We start from the raw sequence: 26178 nt of genomic DNA on the forward strand, positions 1-26178 counted from the left end.
GAAATCTCATCACCACCATTGAGGGATAGGCCCACCTTGAAAGGGGTGAAATGAACTGCATGGGGATGAATTAAACCAACAAATCACAGAAGAAATCAAAAAAGAAATAAAATTATGCATAGAAATGAATGAAAATGAAAACACGAAAACCCAAAACCTATGGGACACTGTAAAAGCAATACTAAGGGGAAGGTTCATAGCAATACAGGCGTACCTCAAGAAACAAGAAAAAAATCAAATAAATCAACTAACTCTACACCTAAAGCAACTAGAGAAGGAAGAAATGAAGAACCCCAGGGTCAGTAGAAGGAAAGAAATCTTAAAAATTAGGGCAGAAATAAATGCAAAAGAAACAAAAGAGACCATAGCAAAAATCAACAAAACTAAAAGCTGGTTTTTCGAGAAGATGAACAAAATTGACAAGCCATTAGCCAGACTCATCAAGAAACAAAGGGAGAAGAATCAGATCAACAAAATTAGAAATGAAAATGGAGAGATCACAACAGACTCCACAGAAATACAAAGGATCATAAGAGACTACTACCAACAGCTATATGCCAATAAAATGGACAACTTGGAAGAAATGGACAAATTCTTAGAAAAGTATAACTTTCCAAAACTGAACCAGGAAGAAATAGAAGATCTTAACAGACCCATCACAAGCACGGAAATCGAAACTGTAATCAGAAATCTTCCAGCAAACAAAAGCCCAGGACCAGAAGGCTTCACAGCGGAATTCTACCAAAAATTTAGAGAAGAGTTAACACCTATCCTACTCAAACTCTTCCAGAAAATTGCAGAAGATGGTAAACTTCCAAACTCATTTTATGAGGCCACCATCACCCTAATTCCAAAACCAGACAAAGATGTCACAAAAAAAGAAAACTACAGGCCAATATCACTGATGAACATAGATGCAAAAATCCTTAATAAAATTCTAGCAAACAGAATCCAACATCATATTAAAAAGATCATACATCATGACCAAGTGGGCTTTATCCCAGGAATGCAAGGTTTTTTTTAATATCTGCTAATCAATCAATGTAATACACCACATTAACAGATTGAAAGATAAAAACCATATGATTATCTCAATAGATGCACAAAAAGCCTTTGACAGAATTCAGCATCCATTTATGATAAAAACCCTCCAGAAAGAAGGAATAGAAGGAACATACCTCAACATAATAAAAGCTATATATGACAAACCCACAGCAAACATTATCCTCAATGGTGAAAAATTAAAAGCATTTACCCTAAAGTCAGGAACAAGGCAAGGATGCCCACTTTCACCACTACTATTCAACATAGTTTTGGAAGTTTTGGCCACAGCAATCAGAACAGAAAAAGAAAAAAAAGGAATACAGATAGGAAAAGAAGAAGTAAAACTCTCACTGTTTGCAGATGACATGATCCTCTACATAGAAAACCCTAAAGACTCTACTAGAAAATTACTAGAGCTAATCAATGAATATAGTAAAGTTGCAGGATATAAAATTAACACACAGAAATCCCTAGCATTCCTATACTCCAATAATGAGAAAACAGAAAGAGAAATTAAGGAAACAATACCATTCACCATTGCAACAAAAAGAATAAAATACTTAGGAATATATCTACCTAAAGAAACAAAAGACTTACACATAGAAAACTATAAAACACTGATGAAAGAAATCAAAGAGGACACAAACAGATGGAGAAATATACCGTGTTCATGGATTGGAAGAATTAATATAGTGAAAATGAGTATACTACCCAAAGCAATCTATAGATTCAATGCAATCCCTATCAAGCTACCAATGGTATTTTTCACAGAACTAGAACAAGTCATCTCACAATTTGTATGGAAATATAAGAAACCTCGAATAGCCAAAGCAATCTTGAGGAAGAAGAATGGAACTGGAGGAATCAACCTGCCTGACTTCAGGCTCTACTACAAAGCCACAGTCATCAAGACAGTATGGTACTGGCACAAAGATAGAAATATAGATCAATGGAACAAAATAGAAAGCCCAGAGATAAACCCACGCACCTATGGACACCTTATCTTCGACAAAGGAGGCAAGAATATACAATGGAGAAAAGACAATCTCTTTAACAAGTGGTGCTGGGAAAACTGGTCAACCACTTGTAAAAGAATGAAACTAGAACACTTCCTAACACCATACACAAAAGTAAACTCAAAATGGATTAAAGCTCTAAACGTAAGACCAGAAACTATAAAACTTCTAGAGGAAAACATAGGCAAAACACTCTCCGACATAAATCACAGCAGGATCCTCCATGACCCACCTCCCAGAATATTGGAAATAAAAGCAAAAATAAACAAATGGGACCTAATTAAAATTAAAAGCTTTTGCACAACGAAGGAAACTATAAGCAAGGTGAAAAGACAGCCTTCAGAATGGGAGAAAATAATAGCAAACGAAGCAACAGGCAAACAATTAATCTCAACAATATACAAGCAAATTCTGCAGCTGAATTCCAGAAAAATAAACGACCCAATCAAAAAATGGGCCAAAGAACTAAACAGACATTTCTCCAAAGAAGACATACAGATGGCTAACAAACACATGAAAAGATGCTCAACATCACTCATTATTAGAGAAATGCAAATCAAAACCACAATGAGGTATCATTTCACACCAGTCAGAATGGCTGCTATTCAAAAGTCTAGAAGCAATAAATGCTTCTAGGGTGTGGAGAAAAGGGAACCCTCTTACACTGTTGGTGGGAATGCAAACTAGTACAGCCACTATGGAGAACAGTGTGGAGATTCCTTAAAAAACTGGGAATAGAACTGCCGTATGACCCAGCAATGCCACTGCTGGGCATACACACCGAGGAAACCAGAATTGAAAGAGACACGTGTACCCCAATGTTCATCGCAGCACTATTTACAATAGCCAGGACATGGAAGCAACCTAGATGTCCATCAGCAGACGAATGGATAAGGAAGCTGTGGTACATATACACAATGGAATATTACTCAGCCATTAAAAAAAATACATTTGAATCGGTTCTACTGAGATGGATGAAACTGGAGCCCATTATACAGAGTGAAGTAAGCCAGAAAGAAAAACACCAATACAGTATACTAATGCATATATATGTAATTTGAAAGATGGTAATGATAACCCTATATGCGAGACAGAATAAGAGACACAGATGCATAGAACAATCTTATGGACTCTGAGGGAGAAGGTGAGGGTGGGACGTTCTGGGAGAGTAGCATTGAAACATGTATATTGTCATATGTGAAATACAACACCATTCCATGTTCGATGCATGAGACAAATGCTCAGGACCGGGGCAATGGGATGACCCAGAGGGATGGGATGGGGAGGGAGGTGGGTGGGGTGTCCAGGATGGGAACACATGTAAACCCATGGCTGATTCATGTCAATGTATGGCAAAAACTATTATAATATTGTAAAGTAATTAGCCCCCAACTAAAATAAATAAATTTATTTAAAAAAAAACTATATTGCTAAAATACGCTGGAGACAAGTAGCATCCTCATTCCAGAAATAGATACTTATTTATCTGTTTATGAACTATTTTTTTCTCTACTGATTAATTAAAGATATGAAACTTGCAGGTATTAAAGAATTATATCATTCAAGATGGACTTTAGTGTCCCAAGGAAAAAAAAAATACCTTCCTATGAGAAAGTGATAAATTCCAAATATGAGAAGGCCATGATGAGAGTTAATTGCATGCTTAAGTCCAAAGCCAGATTTCAGTGTTCCTGGGCCAGACTCATCAAGAATCAGACTTTGAAAACTGGACTTGATAATTTACTGCTGATTTAGCTCCCTACTGCCTTCCTGAAGTAGAAAAGAGAGACCCAATGACCCTGAGAGACCCAAGACCCTGAGAGACCCAATGCAAGGTAACCAAGTGTAGGGCTGTCCTTAATCCATGCTGCCAGTGTACATCTCTCTCTGTCTTGTTTATTCTTCCTGGAAGCAGAAGCCAAGTCATGGGTAGACCTGTGATGGGTAGAGAGGGATGGAGCAGAAGCAGGTAGGAAGAGCCTTCAGGCCATGGTGCAGAACAACACCTGTGAAAAGAAAGAAGGAAGGCAGATTATGTAGGAAGAGCCTTATTCCATAGCAGTTTTGAGACATTTCAACCAGACCAATGGTTGATTAAAAGTTGCTTGGTAAAGGAATCTTGTGTTAAGCAAAAATGTGCCAATACTAGTAGTCTCCATCATGTCAGGTCTTGACTGAAAGCAGCCCAGGAGAAGCCTGGTCTCAGCATGAGGGCAGTGGAGGAACAAGACTGGTGGCAGCTGGTGCTGTCCATCAGCTATGCTGTCAGCTGCAGGTCCTCTTGATGGAGGGCTTCACTGTGCCCTTCCATGGTCTCTATGTCACCACAGACATATGCCAAAGTGGCGTGGGGACTCTGGATCAAATCATGTTGTGTGCTGAGACATCTCAAATTTGACAAGATGTTAATGAAAAGTTTGTAAAATGTATTAACTGAGGCACTGCATTCTGAAACAGACCATGCAAAACATAATTTACCACTTGCTACATGATTAAGTGTCTTTGCTTGTAAGATTAATTATTAGACCCTCCGGTAATAACAATAATGTCCTCAGGAACCACTGGTGTGTATTAGCTCCTCTGCTAAGTGGTGTAAGTCTAATAACTCTGCTGGTAACATTTTTGTCATTTTATAGTTTCATAATCCCCCCATTGGATGACCATCTGTCACTGCTTTGTTTATTTGTTTATTTATTTTTGGCTGTGCTGGGTCTTCATTGCCACACATGGGCTTTTTCTAGTTGCAATGAGCAGAGGCTACCCTTCATGGTGGTGCACCAGCTTCTCTTGTTGTGGAGCAGAGGTTCTAGGCACACAGGCTTCAGTAGCTGAGGTGTATGGGCTCAGCAGTTATGGTGCACGGGCTTAGTTGCTCCATGGAATGTGAAATTTGCCTGGACCAGGGATGGAATCTGTGTCCTCTACATTGGCAGGAGGATTCCAAGCCACCATGCCACTGGGGAAGACCTGTCACTGCTTTCCACTGTTAAATGTTCCTACCTCTACAAGTCCTGTTTATGGTTCATTTTTGGTACAAAAATGTTCGATTTAATATAAAAATAGAAAGAATGGTATGAATGAGATTCCCAGATAATCACCAGCTTTCACAACTATTAACACTTGACTAATCTTGTTCCGTTTATACTCCACCCATTTCCCTCCTCCTCTAAAATATTCAGAAGCAAATCCCCAGACATCACATTATTTGATTGTAAATATTTTGGTATATGTTTACTGTAAATATATATTTATGTGCATTTATATCTTTATAATATATTTTATATATTAATACAGTAAATAATATATATTTCAGTATATACATACTATAAATATTTCAGTATATAGTTTTTAAAACATAACATCATTATTTCAAAAGAACCATACTACCTTTGTCAAGACATTTTTATAATAATTACTTACCATCAAATATCCAAATATTCATATTTCTCCAATTGGTTCATAAATTTTACACGTACTTTTTCAAAAAGGAGCCAAATTAGAGCCACACATTGCTATTAACTGACACATCTTTTTTAATCTACATTTCCCCCCCTTATTTTTCGTCTTCTTCTGTTGGTAACATACTTGTTGAATATAACAAGTCGCTTTTCCTGTAGCATTTCCACCTCATAGGTTTTGCTGATTTTCTCTCTGTGAAGGCATTTTCAGGTATTATTCATTCCTCCTGCATTTCTTGTAAAAGGATCTACATCCTTGAGTAGATCTTCTAGTAGACTTACTGTAAATATATATTTATATTTATATGTTCATAATATAAATGCAAATAAATATATATTTACAGTAAATATATGCCATGGTATATACTGGTAGGCTCACAGGGAAAATATTCCAAACTTCTTGAAAGTCTCTCAGTTTGGCTTTAGGCTTTATACTTGAATGGAGTGTAGCTGAGTATAATACACCTTCCTCATTTTTTTCCTTTTGCTACTTTCTGGAAATCACAAATTTGGGTAGTAATTACCAGAATCAGGCTTCCACCCCATGTCTGTTCTGAGTATTTCTTGGTTTAGTCTTTTGGAGAGGAATCATGCTACAGAGACACCTGATTGAGAGATACCAAAATTCTGATTCTCTCATTCACTCTTACCTTTTACAAACCTCTTACATATAAATTATTCCAATTCCTCATCTGTAAAGCAAGGAAATAAGAACTAAGGTTTTCTCCTGTTTCAACAAAGTCATATGAACAAAGATCATATGTCTTTCTCAAAAAAATTATTTCTAAGAATGAATTCATTCACAAGCTATAACCTGATCCCATCTTAGGTGAGAAAAACTCCATGTATAATGAATTCAGGTGACCACTACCACTACTGCCACTGAATCTTAGGAATTACAAACATAAAAGATAAAAGTTTAATGTTGAAAGCAATAATATAGATGAGAGAGTAATTTTTATTTTTTATGGTAAATTTGCTAGAGATCTATATTATTTTACCAAGAAATTTATCACTAAAAGCTAATAAAATATTTTTACCTGGGAATATATATATATTTTTAATCTTGAGATTCAATTAACTTTTTAGTTTATTGAGATATGATTGACAAAAATATATATATTTAAATAGTATGTGATTTTTTGAAGATGTAAAACATTATGATTTAATATACATATATAGTGAAATGATTATTATAATCAAGTTAAAACACATTAATTTACACACATCATCACCACACATAGTTATCTTTGTGTGTGTGTGGTAAGAACATTTAAGATCTACCATCTTAGCAACGTAAAGCATACAATACCATATTGTCAAGTACAGTCAACATGCTGTACGTTAGATTCCAGAATTTATTCATCTTAAAACTGAAAAATTTGTACCCTTTGACCAACAACTTCCCATTCCCTCCCACCCCCAGACCCTGTCAGCCACCATTCTACTCTCTGAGTTCTATGAGTTCACATTCTCCGATTGCACACAAGTGAGAATAGGCAGTATCTGTCTTCCTGTCTTTAGTGTATCACACTTGACGTAATGTCCTCCAGGTTCATCCATGTCACCACAAATGTAAGGAATTCTTTACTTTATTGCTGAATAACATTCCATTGTATATACATTTTATTTATTCATTTATTTAGGTAGTTTTCATATCTTGGCTATTGTGAATAATGCTGGAAGGAACATGAGGATGCAGATACCTCTTTAAGATACAGATTTCATTTCCTTTGAATATATATCCAGAAGTGGGATTGCTAGATCATATGGTAGTTTTATTTTTAATTTTTTTTAAGAACTTCTGTACTGTTTTCCACAATGGCTGTACCAATTTACATTCCTACCAACCATGTATGAGGATTTCCTATTCTCCAAACTCCAACCAGTGTTTGTTATCTCTTGTCTTTATAGCCATCTCAACATCTTTGAGGTAATATCTCACTGTGGTTTTGATTTGCATCTACATGATGAATAGTAATAAGCACCTTTTCCTATGTCTGTTTGTCATTTGTATGTCTTCTTAGGAAAAATGTCTATTCAAGTCTTCTGCCTGTTTTCTAATCGGGTTACTTGGTTTTTACTATTGAGTAGTAAGAGCACCTTATATTTCTTGGATATTAACCTCCTGCCAGAGAGATGTTTGCAAATATTTTTCTCCCGTTCCATAGGTTGCTTTTTCATTTTGTTGACTGTTTCCTTTGCTGTACAGAAGCCTTTTAGTTTGATGTAGACTCACTGCTGATTTTTGTTACTTATAGTTTTGATGTCATATCCAAAACATTGTTGCCAACACCAGTGTCGAAGGGCTTTTCCCCATGCTTTCACCTAGGGGTTTTATGCTTTTATGTCTTACATTTTAGTTCTTAATTCATTTTGAGTTAATTTTTGTGAGTGGTGTAAGATGGGGGGTCCAATTTCATTTTTTTGCATGTGAATATTCAGTTTTCTCAACACAGTTTATTGAAGAGACTATTTTTCCTCCACTGAATATTCTTGGGTCCCCTGTTAATTATGAGTTGACTATGTATGTTTAACAAAAGTGTTGGACACAGCTTAGTGACTAAACAGCAAAATGTGCGTGTGGGTTGATTTCTGGGCTCTTGATTCTGTTCCATTAGTCCATACCTGAGGCACAGGCAGGCACAACTCCTGCAGGATCATGTAACAAATGGTGTTGGTGGCAGGGCCAAGGCCAAAGGAGGATGTAATCATGTTCACAGAGAAAGGAGCTGTTTCTGGGTCTAGCTGGGATGATGGCTGGCAGTTAAACAGGCTGGGCCATGGGTTTGCCTTCTCAAAACAGCCCTCATAGGTCTTGTGCTTCAGCGGTGTTTAACAGTCTCCTACCTAGATTCCAAATCCTCCACTAAGGCACTCTTGCCCAAGATGGCTGCAAGTTATGATTGCTGAGTGGAAATACAAATGCGGAACTCATGCCATCTTGCTGTAATCACTCTGTAAAAATATTAGTTGCTAAAATTTTGATTTCACCTTTTAGAATTAGGTTGTATGTATGTGTGCCTTTCTGCCTGATTTAACATCTGTCCAGGTTTTACCCAAAGAAATCCTTCCAGGGCATGTTTACAAGAGATTCTAATCAAAATTTAAATAAGCATTCTTCATTAGTGAAACCAAGAACATGTTTCTTAACTTTTCTAAAACTTCTAACACAACTAAAACTTGTATGTACCAGAAAACAGAAACCTCTGCAGACTAGCATCATCTAAAGCAAATCTTTGAAGATGAGGGTAGGGCAACAAATGGGTAATGAACCATACAGAGCTTGCTTTGAGAGGTACTCCATTTGAAAAGAGCATTGTCAAGCTGACAGAAGCATTTGTCTCGGTAAATATTCTTCTTCATTCCTAAGGCATTCAACCATGAGAAGGTGAGCACAGACAGCAGTCTAAAAGTCTCTAATGAATACTTGTAACACCCAGGCTGAAAGATTCTTGATCTATCTGCCCCTTGTGAAAAATGGCAAGAACTGGAGATGGGGTTTAAAAACGAAGGAGGCTTCCACTTTCAACCATGATGGGCCAGTCTGAAGCAAAAATGAACCTCTCACCAAGAAAATCTTTAAAAGGTGAATAAAATACAGAAAACATCAAGTTGAAGATATCAGAGAGCTACCAAGGCAGTCAGAACTCAAGGAACGTGTTACTGGAGAGAAATGAAGCCCAGAGAAGTGACCTTAACATTTTGGGCCCCTTTTCCTTTAGGCATTTGATAATTCGTGTGATACACAGGCCAGAAGGGCTTTTTAATCCAAAACAAGGAGGGCATATGCCCCCAATTTATGTAATGATGCCAACCTAACTTTCACATTAAAATCTGAAAAGGACATTGCAAAAAAAGTCTAATATCCATCATGAACGTAGTTGCAAAATTGATTTCAATATGCCATGAATATATTAAAAATGTAAAACATTTCAATCTGTTGAAATTTATTCCAGGAATGCAACATTGTTCCCATTGCCAAAGAAAGAAAGAAAGGAGGGAGGGAGGGGAAGAAGGAAGGATGGAAGAAGAGGGAGGGAAAAAGAAAAGAAAGCAGAAAGGGAGGGAGGGAAAAAGTCAAACAATTCACTACACTAGAAGAAGAAAAGAAAAAAACAGATTTTCTCAAGAGATGTCAGAAAAAGCACTTGAAAAAATGTATTATAGAATGAATAGAAGAATCTGTAAGAGAAGAATCTGACATTAGTTTGATATTGAGATTCATCTACAAAAATACCTACAGCAAACATCATGTTTAACAGCAAAATACTGAAACCTCACCTCCTATGATCAAGAATATGATAAAATACCCTCTCTATCACCTCTTCTCCTCCACACTGTAGTCTAGGTTCTTGGCTGTGCACAAAGGTAAGTAAAACAACAACCAAAGCATAAAAATGGAAAAGTAAATATTCCTGTGATTGGTCACAGACCATACAGTTGTTTATCTGGCATATCCAAACATATTCCACAGAAAAACTATTAAAATGAATAAGTGAATCTAGAAAAATTGCTCATTAAAGTCAGAATGAAATAGTTTCACTATTATCTACCAGAAAGAAGTAGAAAATGAGTTTTTTAAGTGATAGTTATAAAAGCATAAAGAATACTTACAGATTACCCTAACAAAATATATACAATACTTCTTCACAGAAAACTGAAGACATTATTGAGAGAAAATGTAAAAGAGCTAAACAAATAGGACAATGTTTATGAATTTTACATATTATAGAGATAATCATTATTTCTAAACTGATATATTCATTCAATACAATCCAAAAGAAAATCCCAGCTGTATTTTTATATTGTGTAAATTGAAAACTGATATTAAAATACGTATGTGAATTTAAAGTCCACAGATACTGAAGACAATTTTTAAAATAAACAAAGTTGAAGGATTCACATTACTAGATATTAAGACTTGTTATAGGGAGGGAGGTTCAAGAAGGAGGGGACATATGTATATTTGTGGCTGATTCATGCTGATGTACAACAGGAAGCAACACAATAGTGTAAAGCAATTATCTTTCAATTAAAAAGAAATTTTAAAAAGAATTTCTATTAAAAAAAAGACCTCTTATAGGAAGGGATGATCAAGAGGGAGGAGACATATGTATACCTATGGCTGATTCATGTTGATGTATGGCAGAAACCATCACAGTATTGTAAAGTAACTATCCTTCAATTAAAAATAGAATTTAAAAAAAGACTTATAAAACTATAGTAATTAAGACAATGTGGCATGACACAAAGATAGAAAAATATTCCAATTAAAGGGAATAGAGTTCAAAAGCATAGCTATATAATTGGTGAATATGTGGGCAACACTTCAATGAACTGTTAGAAAGAAAGTTCCTTTCAATAAAAGGAAATGTATCACTTGGATTTCAACATGGAAAAATTATTATCAACCCCTCCTCATACAATACACAAAAGCGTTCTAGAGGTCTTAAAGATCTAAACACTAAAGGCAAAATGGTAAAGCTTTCATGATAAAAACATAGGGGAAAAATACTGATGAGCTTGGAATTATTTTCAAAAACATATGCCACAAATTACTCTTATCTAGAATGTTTATATGTCAGTGTGTTTATATAGGCTATACAAAAAGACAGACAATGCAATAGAAAAAGTTAACATATACTTTACCTCCCTCTCCCCCCAAAAAAGATATCCAAATGGCAAATAAACAAATGAATAGGTTAAAACCTCATCAGTCATCAAATATACAAACGAAAATTAAAACCACAATGATATACCACTGTACACAAACTGGAAGAGCTAGAAATAAACAATACAAAAAATACTAACATTCCTAAAGCTCTGGTGAGGATGTGAACAACTAGAGATAGCATGCATCGCAGGAGTGAGTGTCAATTGGCACAAACACACAGGAAAACTCTTTGGCACTGCTGATAAATGAAAACTACTTTGTGTGTATTGCAGGACTGAACAAATGAGAAAATACATAGATGTTATTGTGAGTCCTGTTTCTTGCTATAGAAGAAGTAAGAAACAAGTACTGAATGAGGAGAGTCAAAGAACACTATTGAATGGACTGGAATTAGAAGCAACAGAAAAATACGACTTCAGCAGTTTCTAGTGAAGGACCCAAAGCCAGTGACCCAGAAGACCTGGATTCCAGGCCTTGGTTCCTAAATGCCACTCCTCTCTCTTGGGAAAATTGTGGGGTAGCCACCAGATGAGCCTGGAACACCTCAGCATCAGACAAGAATCATGATTGGATGCTTAAGGTAAATTGGAGGAAAGATTTGGGAAAAAAAAAAAAAGGAGGACATTTACAAAGCATTTGAGTATCTTCCAACACTTTTTAGCTAATTACAAAATAAAATAAATTTAAAGTGGAAAAATAGGTAACAACTTAATCAAGTAATCAAAATGAGGATCACAAAGAGGCAAAACATCAACAAAAAGAAGCAGATGTAATTGCATGAGGACACATAACACTTACATGGTATTCAATCCCAAGCCTCAATCCATTCATGAGGAAACATCAAAGACACCCAAACTGAGGAATATTCTAGAAAATATCTGGCCGATAATTTTCATGAAAGACCAAGGAAGGCTGAGGGACTCTTCTTGATCAAAAGAGACTAAGGAGACATGACAACTAAATGTAATATGAGATCCTGAACTGGATCCTTTATTATAAAAATCGCGTTAAGAAGGATATTATGAAACAATTGATGTACTTGGAATATGACCTATAGAATAGGCAGCAGTATTATTTGATGTTAAATTCCCTGAATTTGATAACTCTACTGTGGTTAGCAAGTAAATATCTTTGCGTACAACCTTCTTTCAAATGATTCAAAAAATATAATGCATATAACATATTGAACATAGACATAAATGATAAATGGATGATTGGTTAGTAGTTGAGAGAAAATATATAAGAAATTTCTTTCATTTCAGTTGCTCTTTTCTCTGACCCAATATATTTCTTTCATTTAATTTTAATTATTGCTTTTTCTGACTTTCTTTAATGCTTTATTTTAAATTTTTCATTCAAATCTGTTCTCCCTTGGGACCATTTTAATTTATTAGCCATTTCTGACATCATCTGAGCCAACTCTAATGGACATTTCTTCATGTTTTTTGTCCATTTTTGTTTATAATTTTTGAATATCCCATTTTAGGTATTTTCTTTTAAAATTCTCCATGCTATTTTGGGGTGCTATGGCACAGTTTTATTCTGCTTCAGGGGAGATTTTTGCTGGAAATTTTTGTCAACTAGGATGTGTTGAGAATCAACTTCTGTTTTCTTCTTCCACTAATTTTGAATGGAGTTGGTCTCATTTTCATTTTTTCTAGGCATTTCATGTAAAAAGTTCCTACAAAAAAGTCCCTCTCTGTCAGTGTAATAAGTTGCACTTTCCTCAGTGATTGATATGTTTTTGATGGTAATGAATGGAGAGGGAGATTGTTGGTGTACCTTTTGAGCTTGGGTAAATTTCCCCATTTACCAGTACTTTGGCCACCATGTGAAAAGCCGACTCATTGGAAAAGACCCTGATGCTGGGAAAGATAGAAAGCAGGAGGAGAAGGGGTCGACAGAGGATGAGATAGTTAGATAGAATCATTGACTCAATGGACATGAGTTTGAGCAAACTCCAGGAGATAATGAAGGACAGCAAAGTTTGGCCTGCTGCAGTCCATGGGATTGCAAAGAGTCAGACACAACTTTTAGCGACTGAACAACAAAAACAACCCCTATTTGCAGTATACTGAAAAAAATAGTCAAAAGACACTAACTATAAACAATTTTTAAATATATATTAAATAACTAATATGAAGTCAAAGACAGCTTAATTTCAAAAGTCTTTAATCATTAATTACATGAAGAAGTCAGTTTAATAAATGATTTGGAAATATCCCAGTTGACAAAATAAAAAGTCAACCACAAAGCCTGGAACCTGGCACAGTGCCTGACACAGTGTGCCCCACACATAAATGTTACATAAAAAATCAATGTGTTAAGAAAGAAATATCACCTTCCTGCTCAGAACCTTCTAACTGCTTCTCATCTCATTGCAAATGAAATCAAAGGGTCTTAAAATGGCCCACGAAGTCCCCTCTGTCTCATTTCTCATTTCTGAAACCTGTGGTACTCATATCTGACCTCCTTGTGGTTCCTAGACTATTCCATGTGCACTTAGGCTGTGGTACTTCCTTTTCTCTATACCTTGGGTTTTCTTCACCCAGATACCTGCATAATGTTCTACCTCTCAGGTCTGTACTCAAATGCCAGCTTTTCAGGGAACCTCCCTTCACCACTCCCTTTTGGTTTTCAACGTTTCATCCAGACACCCTTACCTGCTTTTTTCTCCTTTGCCTTTATCATCATTCAATGCATTATAATTCCCCCTTTTCAATCTGTTTTATTCCTTGTCTCCCAACACCAGATCACCCTTGAATATTGAGAGAATATGAGCGACTGAACTGAACTGAACTGATAAACCCCAAGAAGGCAATAATTTAAGCCTGCATTTTTCACTCAGATCCCAGAGCATTATGTCCTCTTATAATGGCTAACATTCATGAAAGAATTAATAAGTAAAAGGATAGATAAATGAATGACAACTAGAAGGCTGAGTCTGGAGAGTTGGAGAGAAGCCAGATGATGAGGTTATGGGTTTTAGATCTTGTTCTAAATGCAATAGTAAGTCACCAGATGCTCTCAGTGGAAAATGTTAAGAAAAAATATATACTATTTTATAATTTGTAACAAGAGTGACAACTAGGGGGAGCAGGGAGGAGGCAGTAACCCAATGTTGTTGAAGCCTCCAATCAAGATGATGGCTGTGGAGCTAGAATGAAATGAGAAATTGTCAAACTTGTGTGATGTCATGGATGCCAACAGGAAAGATTGGTTCAAAGATGAGGAAACAGTGCCAAGTGTTCCCTGAACATGGAGGGGGTGTAGACTAAAGAAGTCTCATTGCATTTAAGGGCATGGAAGTCCCCACTAGCCTCAGCAGAAGGAGAAACTTCAAGGCTACTCACAGAAGACACAGTCTCAGGAAACAAAGCTGAGAATACCTGGGAAATCGATATTGCAGATAAGTTGGCTTTGAGAAGAGATGGCAATGGTTTTTAAATCAAAGGTATATTGATTTCACATGGAGGTTGGAAGGAAATGGCTGGCATATCAAATCCTGTTCCCTTCTCATGCCATCTTACAAACAACCCTCAGTCCGATTCCACTCTTGATTCTCCACAGAATGCCCTTGAGAAATAGGAAGTAGGTTAACTTTCCCTAAGTCACTCATTCTACTGTTTAACCCTAGCTTTCTGGCTAATGCCCTGAAATCCTAGGTAAATCCTCTAGACCACAGCCTATTTTGGGACCATAATCTCTTCTCACCGCAGAATCAAACCAACTATCTCTTCAAATACAGCAGGTTTTGTTTTGCCTTCTTAGTGCATTGAATATAGAAGTTGACATCAGAGTCTGAAAGGGTAATTGTATGTGATTATATTTCTCTAACACTAATTTCAAAAGCCATATAAACCATAATTTGCTGTGTCTTTGCAGATGTTATCATGTATGGTTTATAATCCATTAATTGTTATGTTGCTCAAATGTTCTTATAAATTTTCTGGGTCTGCCTATATACCCCATTTGAAAGTTACTCTCAGGTATACTTTTTATAACCTTCAGTCGTCTTCTGAGTTTCGATGTTACTAGAATTATAGCTTTTAAGAAAATGAAAGAAGAAAATATGCAATAAACAATAGTAGAGGTAAAGCACCTCTACCATTGATCCCTATACTTTTTATATTTTACTTTCCTTGCCCATATTTTATACTGTATTTGTTACTCCCCAATCGTGCCATGTTAGGAAGGTAAACGTTAATTAATTTGTCTCCCAATTAGAAAGCTCAATCACTGGAAGACATTTACAATATCTATAATACTTAAATCATATTTTAATTAAATGAGAATAACATGCATGTTCTTTTTCTATCTTCTTCACTACTGTGCCTGTCACATATTAGGCACTTAATGAATATATGGTGTTATGAGTAAATGAGTGAATAAAAGCATTTCACAAACTTTTGGCAGAATGTGCACTGGTCTAAACATTAAAACGGAAAGGAAATTACTCTGTGCATTTAGAGGTATGGGATTTGTCAGTGCTCTCCTAGAGAAGTTTCTGAGATGATGAAAATGTTCTACATGGTGTTGTTCAATTTGGTGTCCATTAGCCTATGACCAACCTAGACAGCATATTAAAAAGTAGAAACATTACTTGGCCAACAAAGGTCTGTCTAATCAAAGCTATTGTTTTTCCAGTAGTCATGTATGGATATAAGAGTTGGACCATAAAGAAAGCTGAGCACTGAAGAATTGATGCTTTTGAACTGTGGTGTTGGAGAAGACTCTTGAGAGTCCCTTAGCCTGCAAGAAGATTCAACCAGTCCATCCTAAAGGAAATCAGTCCTGAATATTCATTGGAAGGACTGATGCTGAAGCTGAAACTCCAATATTTTGACCACCTGATGTGAAGAACTGATTCATTTGAAAAGACCCTGATGCTGGGAAATATTGAAGGCAGGAGGAGAAGGGGACAACAGAGGATGAGATGGTTGGATGGCATCACCAACTTGATGGACACAATTTGAGTAAGCTCCAGGAGTTGGTGATGGACAAGGAAGCCCGGCGTGCAGTTTTAAGTGAATCATACATGCCCAGTCCCATCCTTTTGAAGACTAGAAGCGTATTCTTGATGTGTGCGTGCTCATGCTGAGTCACTTCGTTTGTGTCTGACTCTTTGTGACCCCATGGACTGTAGCCCACCAGACTTCTCTGTCCATGGGCTTCTCCAGGCAAGAATACTGGAGTGGGTTGCCATGCCCTTCTCCAGGGGATCTTCCTGACCCAGGAATCGAACCTGTGTCTCTTAAGTCTCCTGCATTGGCATGCGGGTTCTTTACCACCTGGGAAGCCCCATATTCTTGATAGGCCCCTATAGTGTTAGAAATAAACTAATTCAAACACCAGTGTGAGGTGTTCAGCATCAGCCTGAGGCAGGAATGTAGTGGAGTTGGCTGGAGAAATACACTCACCGCTACCACCCCCTCCAAACACATACACACACTTCCACCTCCGTCATCCATACCTTTCCCTCAGAATTTACCATGTTCAAAAGATAATGTTTCTGCAAGCTCTGGGACTGAGTCTTATTACTCTCAGTATATCCATTTCTTAGAGGGCCTGGCGCAGAGTCACCACTGAAGTGAATGCATATACAGCAATCCATTTATGCTGTTTTTTCATTTAGGTACAATTACGTCTATGTAGCACAACACCAAATATCACACATACACAGACATGACCATGATTAGGGTTTTCTCATGTCCCGGTTTATCTTGGGCAATAAATATCAGGTTAAACTTACTATCCCAGTGTCCCCATTTGGATTCTCATCCTTCGATTCTCAAAAGTATCACTGTTGAACTCTATCAAGTCCCCATTCTTTAGCAACTCTCCAGAGACACATATATGTAAATATGATAGCTACATTTTGGAATAGCCTATTTATTATTACTATGATTATTATTAAATTCTCCTTCTTGGTCTGATCATTTTAAATGTACATTACAGGTATTTCTTGATTAACTACAGTATGTTCTGATTAAGTAAAAGAAAATAATGTTGAAGTAGAAGAGCCATTCGGTTTCCATAAATATTGAAGACTTGACTCAAGTCATAATTAAAAAGGAATTATGTACAAAATTAACACTGAATGGTGAAATTAAACTCTTGTTGCCACCCCGTGTTGTTGCAGAGAACACTAGAACAAGCTGAGAAACTGCTCAAAACCAGGCATGGTGAGCTTACACTTGAAGACACCCCTAGATCTGCCCATGGCCAAGTTACCCGGCAGATCAGACCAGAATTAGAATTCTTGTGTTGAACATTATTCAAGCTAATTTGAAATGTAATTGCATAATCACATCAATATAGTCAAAGAAATGTGGTTTTTACTGACAAGGTATAATCATTTTCTAATTACCAATTAAGAACTCTCCACAGTTTATTAGAAATGGAGAATTACAGTATGTGAATTAACCCAGTTGCCCTCTGGAAGTCCTTGGGTGACAGAAATATAAATAATTCACTGTGAAACCCTGGCTGTGATTAGTATCCTGAAACCAAAATTCATGCCCCCATGCTTTCTACCCTCTCATCTTCAATACCAATTAAATTTGTTTAATCCAAGTTCCAAGGGAGAATAATATTGATCCCAGTGGCTCTGATCAGTGTGTTTGTTGTAACTGCCAGAGAGGGGCCAACTTTTGTAAATACTAGTTGCTCAAAAATGGTCCATTTGCACAATGAAATTTAAAGTACAGCTAAGAGTTCCTGAGTAACCAGTTAAAATAGTTGCCTAGATGCATATGATGCCTGAATGCTGGATGAGCAGTCAGAACACCTGGATTCTAGCCTGAACTTCCCTCTCAAACTGTCTGAACCCCTAGGTTCCTCATGTACGGAATCAGCATAATTACCCCGAACTACATATCACACAAGGTTAGAAGGGCTCAAACAAAGGAAATAAAGTATGTGGAAGTGCTCTATAAAATGAGTCTCACTATATACACGCAATCAAATATTTTAAGGTATTCTTTGAGTAGAACTATAGTGATAGCAGTCCTTTCTCTAGGAATCAGCACGCTCAATGAAACTGGTAAGTATCCCTTGCTAGCCTGAAGAGTCTCTGTTTCCTCAGCCCAAGAAAGCTCTTTGAGAGACCTGTCTCTGCCTTTGAAGTTTCCAGTCCAGCCCTCCATCTCCCATCTCTAAGACTGTCAAAAGTTGCCCCCCAAAATCTTGCTGGAAAGATCAGCTTTGTGTTTTCTTTATTCCCTATGCACCTCAATACAACAGGACATTTTGCTCTACCTCTCAAAACATTTTGACCAAGGCCCCTAGCTGCCATTATATGCCCAGATCAATGCAAATTTCCATGGGAAAAATCCCTGCCATAGTTATTGCTACTGAAGTCCCTGCATGACCAGGAAAGGCTGCTGGTTACTCTCTCCCCCAAAATAGGATTTCTGTCTGTGTAAGCTCCCACGTCACACCCAGAATCAGGAAAAGCCTCTCCCTCAAATTTAAAAGAAAAAAAAAGCTGGAGATCAATCGCTACCTCACTTCTCCTCCCTGGAATTTTGGTTCCTCTAATCCCTGTGCCCCCACAATGCTGTGATATTTTCAAAAAAAAAAAAAATTTTTTTAAGGCTTTTTTTTTCCAATGGACACACTTGCCTGCTATGTCCTGTTACATCATTCCTGGGTGTGGAAGTCATATCAACATGTTTTTAATTCTGTACTAATAAATTTTGTACACAACTTTTAAGTAAGTTTTAAAAATTAAACCTCAATTTTACTTAAATCTTGAGGTTACAATTTTCTAATGAATGATATATTTAACCTTGAATCCTAATTGATGGTTTTTTCAGAAAATGATATAATTTCAACAGATTCTCTAGCACAGGTACAAGGAGATTGACACCAGAAGTGCTTGGCATCAACACTGTTATAGCACATGGAATGGCCACTCATAGTATCACCTATAAGGTTCTTTTTGACCTTGACTTAGAAAAGATATTAATCATAGGATTATATTGCGATTATATGACATCTTTTCCATAGAAGTGAAAATAAAATTGAACACATTGCTTATGCATTATTAAGTATTGTGTGGTAATTCCCTCCATACATCTAATAAAGAAATATATGTACAGAGAGGTAGAGTAAATTGCTCAAGAGCACAGAATTACCTGACGGAAAAGTTTCAAAATAAATTAACCCAAATTTCAAGGTTGTCCTTCTTAGAGGACTGACTCCTACCTCTATCTGATGGTAATAAATGTCCCTCCCCCCAAAATTAATAATTCAGTCCTTGATGGTAATAAATGTCCCTCCCCCCAAAATTAATAATTCAGTCCTTCTAGTGTGAATAAGTAATGGCTTTTGGTCAGTCCTATCAAATTATTAATTTTAAAACTCTAAGTATGACCAACAAAAGAGACAGGTAAGAAATGTTTGAACTTAGTAGCAAGTCAGATGAGTTAAAACCCAGAAACCACGAGAACACTCTCTAAGGTGCTAAAGCACTTCCCACCAATTGAGAATGATGAAAAATGCACCAATTCATAAATAATTACTAATACAAAGAATCGCTCCTCTTTAATGTTGGAAGCATATTTGAAGAGGCCACAGATGAATCCGTGTGGGATGCCCGTGGGCAGAGACACAAAGAAACCTCAAGTAGCTACAGACATGCAGGGAATCAATGGCACACTTAAACAGCCTCAAGTGCTGCTCTCAGTACAACTATTTATCTAATGAGATAAAATAAATTCCAGGTCATAATAAAAATAAATAAATAAATGATGCTCTTCACTTTGTATTATCTAGGAAATTGCTTGCAGAAATATCACAAAAGAAAACCAGATAACGCAGGTTTTAATTCCAGCTTTGTCGATAGCTAACTGGGTGAATGTTACCAAGTCTGGATTTTTTTTTTTTTTGTCTGTTTATTTGTTTGTAAAGTAGCAATCATGTACACATTTCCTATTTGCTGTGTGAGATGCAGATGAGAGCAAATCTGAAACAACTTGTGAACTCCATACCACTACCTATAAATAACATGTTAATATAGGAGAAATGTATTATTTTTATAGAATTGTGCACCTGTCCAAAACCAAGCCACTTTCATTTGTGATTTTTTCCTCTTCTGTACTACAAACGTACAAGTAGGAATAAAATCAAATGGAATACAGAGATTTTTAATGAGGTTGGTCCCTCCTGCCAGCTCCTCTTTTCCTGGCGAGGAGAGAGTTCCCTTGGCTAACACCTGGTTTTAAACATTTCACTAATAGAATAATCTGTTTGTAGGTAACGCTAGATCAGCTATACAGAAACACCTACTTGAGAGGGATATGGCTGCTTTATGTTATCACCAAATGTAACTAAAGTCCTTATAGAAACCACAGTTAGGCTTTGTTGGAATAACAAAGGGACATCAGAATACTGAGAAGATAAAAGACAGCTGAGGTAGTTGGCAGCTAAAAATAGATCCTGCTTCATTGCAAATATGAGCAAAACAGAGCAGCACAAAGTAAGAATGCTGAAAGACATTGACACAGTAGCAGCCCAGGGGTTTTGGTGAGGGGCCAACGTAGCTGTACTTTTAGGTTCTGCTAAAAACTGGCATGAATTACCTCAGGACAGAGTTCAAACCATAAAAACCTAGCACCTTTTCCTCTCTAAGTGGACTATTGAAGCTTTACTGAAAATCTTACCTGTTCATAGCATGCTAGTTATTCTGTCTCAGACAGACCCAGAAGTGAGGCAAAAAAAATTTTTTTTCTTCAGGAAAATTACTTTGATATTAGGCAAGAAGATAAAAAGTCAATTCATATGACTGTACGCTTATTTGTGATTATCAAAATAAAGCGAAAATGGTTTATTTCTGAGGCAGACATTCTCTGATCTTTTATTCTCCAAGCCTTAGAAATTAGAATCAGCCCTACCGTCTGGTTTGGTGTCGGAGCTTGTGTGTGTAACTTCCTGGTGGGAGAACTTAACTTCTGAAGCTCATCTTTCCAACACAGACTTCGATGCCCACAGGGCTTGTGAGGGTGCCAGGGTAAGCTGTGACTTGGAGGCCAGTCATCCAGGAGCCTCCCAAACTTTAAGTGGCACTTTGTGTGAATGAAAAATAAATGCTTGCTCTTTTAGGCCACTGGAATTTGGGGACCACCTAGCTTTTCACCTGGTTCTTAAGGGGCTTACTGCTAAAATCCTTAAAATCTTATTCTTAGTATAGCCTTGGCTTAGGGAATAAGCAGTAAGGGAAATTATATTACAAGCTGGTAAGATGGCAAGCCATGTTATGAAGTAGCAAATTATTTGGTAAACAATCATGTCTGACAATTTTTGAGACAGTTCGTGTACCTCATCGTATTGTAGCTCTACAGAAAGTATCTGGAAAACGAATACTAAAACCGCGAGTTGGTTATTACTGGATGAATTTGACAAAGTGCTTTAAGAGATTAGCTCAGAAAAGAATTTCCATTTGTAAGCAGGAATAAAAGGGAACAGAAAAGAGTCCAAAAATTCTCTGGATTTGCACGTCAGGAGAGGCAGCAGCCCTCATCCCTAGCTGGTGAAAGGTAAAAGAATAAAACCTTTTTTCCCCTCATTTCAGCCTTAAATAGTTTTCCCGCCTATTGACCAAATACAGCATCTGTCATAGTGGATCATTCCCTCAAAACACCTCCTTCGCTTGGCTTCACCCTGCTTTCTTGCTTTTCCTCCCTCCTCACTGATCAATCATTCAGTTCCCTTTATGGCTCTTCTCCATCTCCCCGACTTCGGACTCTGCAGGGCCATCAGACTTTGCCCATGGGCATTTTCCACACCCGTGTGTACACTCACTCCTTGGAGACCTCAAGGCTTTCCGGTTCCACATGTGCACTGACAATTCCCAGCTTCTCCCCCAAATTCTAGCTGTCTACTGATATTTCTGCTTGGGTTGCAAATAGACCTCTCAAACTTTCTGTGTCGGAACTGGATACGTCCCCCACAAATAAAAGACACGCCTCATCCCCCAAAACTGCTCTTTCAACAGGCTTCTCATCTGAACAAGTAGAAATCCCATCCCTCTACTTTCAGTGCTATAAACCTCGGTGCCTGCTTGTCTTCTCTCCCTCATGCCCACCCGCATCCAATCCATTAGCAACTAATTAGATCTGTTTTTCCAAGCACATCAAGAGGCTGACCCCTTCTCACCACCTCTTCCATTAACACCTCAGTGTTAGCGCCCCCATCTCTTTTCAGAATTACTCCCACAGTTTTCTAATTCTTCTCCCTAGTTTCTCCCTCACCTGCCACCTAGAATCTATTCTCATCGCAGCCTATGGATGCATTTAAAAAACAGGTCACAGCATGCAACTTTCCAGGCTCAACACTCTAAAATGGTTCCCACATAACTCAGAACAGCCCTCTCAGTGACCTACAAAATTCCGACTTCACCATTTACTCTTACTCCATCCTTTATTCCAGCCACCGTGGCTCCTTAGTTTTCCTTGAATACGCCAAGCACACCCCCACCTCAGAGCCTTTGCAACTGATTTTCTCTTTTCTTGGAATATGCATCCTTCTTTCAAATTATTACTCAAATGTCACCTCCTTTTATCTATTTTTTCACTGTGGTGTCCCCAACACCCATAGGAGAGTTTCGGGGGCACTGCAGACCCCATTATACTTGAAAGTGTAAACACAGATACTGAGTTGATACTGAGTATCAACCCTTTTTCTCAGTAGATTCAAAAGATGTTAGCTGAGAAGACAGCAGACACAGTGAAGGTCCCTCACAACTAGATAACATCCTGAGAGAAGAGAGCTTGCCCAGGATTGCAGGGTCTGTGGGCTAAAAAACAGACACTGCCCTGGAAGCCATGAGTCCAGGGCTTTCCCACTTCCCTCAGAACACTACATACACATACAGATGCACACACACATATCCATATACGTGTATACATGCGTGCGTGCATGCTAAGTCACTTCAATTGTGTTCAACTCTTTGGAAGCCTATAGAGTATAGCCCGCCAGGCTCCTCTGTCCATGGGATTCTCCAGGCAAGAATACTGGAGTGAGTCGCCATTGCGTGCTCCAGGGGATCTTCCCAACCCAAGGATCAAACCTGAGTCTCCTGTGTCTCCTGCATTGCAAGCGGATTCTTTACCTGTGAGCCACTGGGGAAGCCCATATGTGTATACATGTATAGGTATATGCATATATTCATGTGCATGCACATAGATGTGCATGCCTAACTGGTTTCTAAAAACCTTAAGAACCTGAGTGACCCTGCAACAGCAGGCAGTAGCACCTCTGTCCTTGATATCTTTTTAAACTCAGTATAGAGGCTGTAATCAGTGACACCTAAAAATACCTACTTTTCCTTCCAGGACTAAAGAACGGATATCTATTTTACATTCCAGCACTGGTTTCAGAGTTCCATACAAAGATAGCATCTACACCCTTGGCAAATAACACTGTCTGGATTACCTTAAACATGTCACAGAGCCTGATTTGGCTCAGCAAATCATCTACTAACGACCCCACTTTCCCTGCAGTGTTTTTTCCTGACACCAGGAAATGTAGTCTTCCTAATGTTTCCAGATTCCCCATATTCATGTTTTAAGATGTTTTTGCAAATTGTCCTGCACTAGTTTTAAAGTTAAATTTCCATTTCAGTATTCATGCTGCAGTTTAAGGAAAACTAAATCCTCTTACAAATCATGTGTCAACAATTCTAACAGACCATCGTGGCTGAATGTAAGCAACCCAGAAAGATAAGTAAAGTGTACGCTCCTAGAATTTAGTCAAACCGCTAACAGCATCTCGTAGATGATATGCTCTGATAGACGGGTACTTAACGTTGCTTGGAAGATCTCAATCTTCAGTCTTATCTTTTTTTGCTAATAGACTCCCTCACAATAAAAGAGGAACTAGAATTCAGAAATAAAGGAGACATTTTAGTCACTCCTTCTCTTGCTGTCCATCATCGGTGTTTTTCCTTGCTGCCAGCTCAGTACATATGCAGGTTTAATGTTCTTGGATATCGGTAAATCCAGACACAGGTGTGTTTTTCAACTAGGACACTACCTGGGGAGACGTCCGGGCTTCATTTACAGCTGTCCAGCCAAGCTGACCAAGCCAAAGTCCATCCAGCTGTGCTGGCCATCCTGCATCTAAATCCCCCTTTATATGCTGTTTGCCGTGAACACTGCTGTGTGGGAATCGATGACCTAGAAATGCACAGCCATTGCAAGCAAGCTGAAATAAGCAAACTTCACTTGCACCTTGTACTTGGTGGTGATATGCACCCAGTGTACTTGTGGGGCCAGTGTGAGGAAAGCAGGAGAGACTCCATCTTTAAGCCTGTCATCCATCCTAAAGACAGGATTTGCACTGGGCCTGAACCCTGCCCAAGAGTGAGGAAACCATTGCTAGTGAAAACCAGGTCTCCTGGAGACTTCCCTCCCTACAGATGGCAAACGGAGATTGTAGTTGAGGTCAGGCTGCCCCTGTTAGATTAACTATGGAGACATCCCCCCTTTTGTATAACCATTGTTCCTCACCTTTAACCTTAATTGTTTGTTCTCCTAGCACCTACTTGTTATAAAACTCAGTCATATACAACAAAGAGGTTGCTAACATGCAACCAGTCACATAGTGGGGGGATAAAACTGGGCCTCTCAGAAACATCAGGGTCCTTGTTGGAAACTGATCCCCCTTGGATCTGTTGGCGTAATAAACTGTACTCCGCTGTCTTGAGTGTCCTCCAAGGTGTGTTTTGCGACTCCGTATCCCACAACATACTCAGTGCCGAAGAAGAAAATGGGATGCGAACAACCATTTGTCTCAATTCAGGGCTCCATTAGGGTAATTATAAACCAGTAACCAGTGCCCCTCGTGTGAATGGAATACACGATGCTCAAAATGATGCTCATTTGGGAGAACCATTATATTCATTTTACAACCACCCCATCCACATAAAGAAAACATCCTTCCTCTCGTTGGTCTGAGAAAACAACTCATCAAACTCTCCCTCAGTTGAACTAGGAGAAACATTTTACTCTAATACACTGTCTTGATATTTTCACCTTTAAAGCTTTAATATTTTCCTGCTGTATGCACTCATGCACTGCTGGCTTCCACATCCTTGTGTATCCCTTTGTCATATCAGGGTCATGGCAGCTCACCTTTTAAACAAGCCATACCGAGCTGGAGTAAGTTTGGAGAAACAAACAGATACAGCTGACAAACAGGAATTGAGAAGTTCGTTTTCTGTGAGTTAGTGAGATCCACGTAAGGCTTTATTTCCTTTTTTACTACTCTCATGTTTTACCTATCAAACACAAAGTGAGGGAACTTCCCCGGTGATCCAGTGGCTAAGACACCATGCTCCCAAAGCAGGGGGCCTGGGGTTTTATCCCTGGTCATGCAACTAGATCCCACACGTCCAACAAAGGGATCCTGCATGCCCCAGCTAAGACCTGGTGCAGCCAAATAAATAAAAATAAGTAAATATATTTTTAAAAAACACACAAACTGGTTTGCTGCCTTTCTTTGGTAGCCGGAAGGAAGTTAACATACAAATAACTCCATTATTTCATTGCCTTTGCCTACATCGCCAATGATTGATCCCAGGAGAAACAATTCTGGGAACATTACTAGACAGGGTCCTAGGCAGAACCATCCCCCAATGATCTCTCTCTCTTCATGTGTTTGCCTTTTTTAATTTTATAGACCAGCCAATCCCCAAAGAAAAACTCCTTCAGAAATGAGTGGGCTTTTTTTCCCATGGACCCTGTAATATTCTACAGCATTTTAAAGACATTAAACCCTTGGCTTCTATTTATTATAATTTAATCCTACACATGGGCTTCCCAGGTGGCACTGGTGGTAAAGAATCTGTCTGGCAATGCAGGAGATATAAGAGACACAGGTTCGATCCATGGGTTGGGAAGATCCCCTGGAGGAGGGCCTGGCCACCCACTCCAGTATTCTGGCCTGGAGAATCCCCTGGACAGAGGGGCCTGGCAGG

The 26178-nt window shown here is 38.0% G+C and overlaps 1 long non-coding RNA gene across 1 annotated transcript in view; it reads right to left on the reverse strand.

The window, feature by feature from the left end:
- Positions 1-26178, reverse strand: part of LOC145513144 (uncharacterized) — a 117390-nt gene that overhangs the window by 10110 nt on the left and 81102 nt on the right. The window contains exon 3 of the long non-coding RNA XR_014059148.1: positions 3661-4066. This is a non-coding gene — a long non-coding RNA (uncharacterized LOC145513144). The remainder of the gene's footprint in view (positions 1-3660; positions 4067-26178) is intronic.

Source organism: Giraffa tippelskirchi, chromosome 7 (assembly GCF_054371585.1).
Source record: "Giraffa tippelskirchi isolate mGirTip1 chromosome 7, T2T-mGirTip1v1.2.pri, whole genome shotgun sequence".
Classification (NCBI taxonomy): Eukaryota; Metazoa; Chordata; class Mammalia; order Artiodactyla; family Giraffidae; genus Giraffa; species Giraffa tippelskirchi.